Genomic DNA, 3610 nt, shown 5'->3' with positions numbered 1-3610 from the left:
CATTGTCAGGCAGTAAGGATCAAACAATAGATAACATACAAAGAATTCTGAGGGCCTATTCTGATCAGGGTCTGTTGGCTAAAGGGCTACAAAACTTTGGGAAACAAACTCATTTCCTGCTCGGACCTTTATCATTTAATTAAGAACATTCTTAGAGAAGCAGGTTTCACAGGAGTTTATGTATTCTTTCTCAGGCCTGATCACCTGGGGAAACCTACCCTTTCCAACACAGGTCTGTACGCCCTCTGTCATTGTTTCAGGATTAAATCAGGCAGGGGAAGTAAGGCAGCCAAGAGATTAGGAGACTTCTCACAGGCAGAATGAGGACTCAGGCTTTGTCAAAGCTGAAGGGTGAGGGGTCCATCAGCCCCTTCCTCCATAGTCCCCCATCTCCTTCCCTGGGGCCTCCACATGACTGTGCCTGTCTTAGGGCATTCCCCCCTTGGTGAATCTTATCTGTCATTGGCTAACTGATCAAGTATTGGGGACCAGTTATGGATGAAGTAAAAGGAGCAGAAGTGGATCTCCTGCCAGGGAGATAAACTCTGTCTCCTTAGTGGCTTCTGGTTCTAAGGTCGCTCACTCAGCCTTAGCCATTGGGGGCGGGGGGGGGGGGGGCGGTTACAGCTTCTGAAACCAGGCGGGGTGGTTCCCAAAACAATCCCTTTCTGTCTGGGCTCACTGGTCTTGAGATGTGAGGCATCATCAATGGAGTGGATAGTAGCCGGAGCCACATGTATGGATGAAATTGCTTCAAGTAGCAGAAAAAATAGAAATTAGAAGAGTGCTTATAACAAATCTATGCTCTCCAAAAAGAAAAAAAAAATCATCAAATTTAAAAGGCAAAGACAAACTGGGTCATTTATATTTATAATAAATATGATTGGCCCAGGTGTGCTAGCATTAATACATAATATGTTCATACAAATAAAAATAAAATTATTAACATATAAAAAGGGAAATGGTCTAAGGCTTATACAAATATTTAGATAAATGGATAGCTATCTCCAGACATTAAAATGTAAATATCCCATAACAAACTATCAATGACCTGAAAATGAAAAACAAACTACTTTAAAAAAACAATCAAATTGAAAAGACTCTTTCAGGGGAATTTCAGGGGGAAAGGGGAAGGGTTTACAGGAACGAGTATAAGGACACATGGATAAAAACTAGCGGCAGGTGGAAATGGGAGGGAGGAGGGGAGGGTTGGGTGGGTGGGTTGGGATGGGAGTAAAAGATAGAAAATTGTACTGCAACAACAATTTAAATAAATTTTTTAAAAAAGAGGAAAGACTCTTTAGTCTTTTATAGTATAGTCTGTAGTCAATACCCTTTTAGAACTCAAGTCAGAAAGGATTGGTTAGATTGGCATTCATGTATACTATCAGTGGCACTGTGTTTTTTGACACAAAAAGGCAATGTTTGGGTAATATACAGCATAAACATTCAGGAAGTTTATTTACTTAGTAAATCCATTCCTAGAAAATAAATTTAGAGGAGTAGTTAAAAATTTATTCATGAGGATGGTCACTGAAGCACCATTTTTATACAAGAATGATATTTGAAGCATCTTTTTAATAAAGGAGAATCAGGAACAGTCAACATTTCATATATCAAGTTGGTAACATAATTTATCCTGATGGTGCAATTTTGGATGATTTTTATTTTCTCCTTTATTCTATCTACTTTTTCATTTTCCCACAATAAGCATAAATTTCTTCAAAAAACAGAAAACAATAAAAACAAGCTTAAAAGATGTGGTACTTAAGGGCCTTTCTTGGAACAATTGCACAACAAAGACTAAGTGCTGGGCTGTGAAGGCCCCGAGGGAAACTAAAAGACAGCACAGACCAGGGTAAAATACAGTATGGGGAGCACGGGGGAAAAAAAAAGGTTCAGACTGAATCAAAACAGAGACAATTCCCTTAGGTGGGTGGTTTTCTAAAAATTTGGCACAGTTACTTATCCATACATAGTAGATCTTGCCCAGAGGCATAAAAAACAACAACAAAAAACCCAGAGCACCTCTGTTGAAGACTAGACAGGCCTTGAACTCTGTTGCCTTGCCACTCTTGATCCTCATTCCATCTTCCTCTGCCCCCGAGGTCCCTGCAGCAGGCTCCACAGAAGCTTGTAGCCTAGGAAATACAGTTTAAAAACTGAGAAAATCATCTTATGTTAAGGTTTATCATCAACCATTCTTTAATGAATATGAACCAGAAAATATCAGAATCTGCCATATCATCTTCATGATTGACTACATATTAGAACATAAGCAATCTTATGCAGTTCTCATGACAGTGTAGGTGTGTTCACTAATTCTTCACTAATTAATTGGCCTGTTCTATTAAAACCTTCATTAAAAATATCATTCTAGGTATTAACATCTATAAGTACTTGGCCTGGGAGGATCCTATCTGATCTCCCAAGTTATGCAGAGTAAGAAACACTGAAAAACAAATGCAAATGCCTCTGAAAAGGGCTGTGACACTGAGATGCCGGGTCGGTTTTGGTTTGATCACCCTTGGCCATGCTTGACACCAAAAGGAAAAGGATCCTCTTCTGTGTTTGGGACACACAGTAGCTTGCGCAGGGACATATACTAATAGCTTCAACAAGAACAGCATCAGCTCAACTATGCTGTAATCACACATGGTGAATCTGTCGTCTGTAGCTGTGGTAAGCAGGTCCCAGACACAGCAGAAACATTTGGAAGGTCTTATGTTTGAGTCTTCCAGTACTTAAAATTTCTCAGAGGTTTCAACAGGTTGCCTGCCATGAAGGTGAATGGGAACATCTATCTTCTGACTGTTTGAAAAACTATAACACTTTCTAGAACTATACTGCCCCATGTGTAACTATCAGCCACATGTGGCTTTGAACTTTTAAACTGAGATGTACAATAAGTGTAAAGTGCACTCCAAATTTCAAAGATTTAGTATGTAAAATGAATGTAAAATATATCATCAATAACTTTTTTGTTGATTATATGTTGAAAAGATGTATTTTTGGCATTTGAAGTTAAATAAAACATATTACTAAAATTATTTTCAGCTCCTTCTTTTACCTTTTCTTTAATGTGACTACCAAGAAATGTAAATTTGTTACTGTGGCTCACATTTATGGCTGGATTTACCTTCCCACTAGAAAGCACTATGATAGACAAACAGGATTGGGACTAAGGTGTTAGTCTCTCTGGTCTTATTTGGGGTGTGTGTGTTTGTGTGTGTGTAAAGGAGAGGATTCCTTGTTCTAGGGATGAAGAGAGAGAAAACAGCCTGGTCCTTTTAAGTGCTTGATATATAAATTGGGGTTTGACTTTCTTTGTGGAAGCAGGAAATGCAAGAATATTCCATAATGAAGGAGGGAAATGTGGACTAAATAAAAAAATGCACCCAAAATGAGTCCTCTGTTGGCTTGTGCAATCGTTAGGAATTGTGTTGATTCCTTTCATAGATCTGATTCTGTCTTCTTTTAACATAAAAGGGAGAAAAATGATCTATACAGATTTTTTTAAAAAGAATGGCATTTTTATTCAGAAATATGTCCTCTTATATTTAGATTTAAATCTTTATGTAGAACACTTTTCTCTGAAATGGGACATTAG

This window comes from Phyllostomus discolor, chromosome 4, assembly GCF_004126475.2.
Source record: "Phyllostomus discolor isolate MPI-MPIP mPhyDis1 chromosome 4, mPhyDis1.pri.v3, whole genome shotgun sequence".
NCBI classification, from domain to species: domain Eukaryota; kingdom Metazoa; phylum Chordata; class Mammalia; order Chiroptera; family Phyllostomidae; genus Phyllostomus; species Phyllostomus discolor.
The sequence above is the reverse complement of the archived record's forward strand: the minus strand, read 5'-3'. Positions refer to the sequence as shown.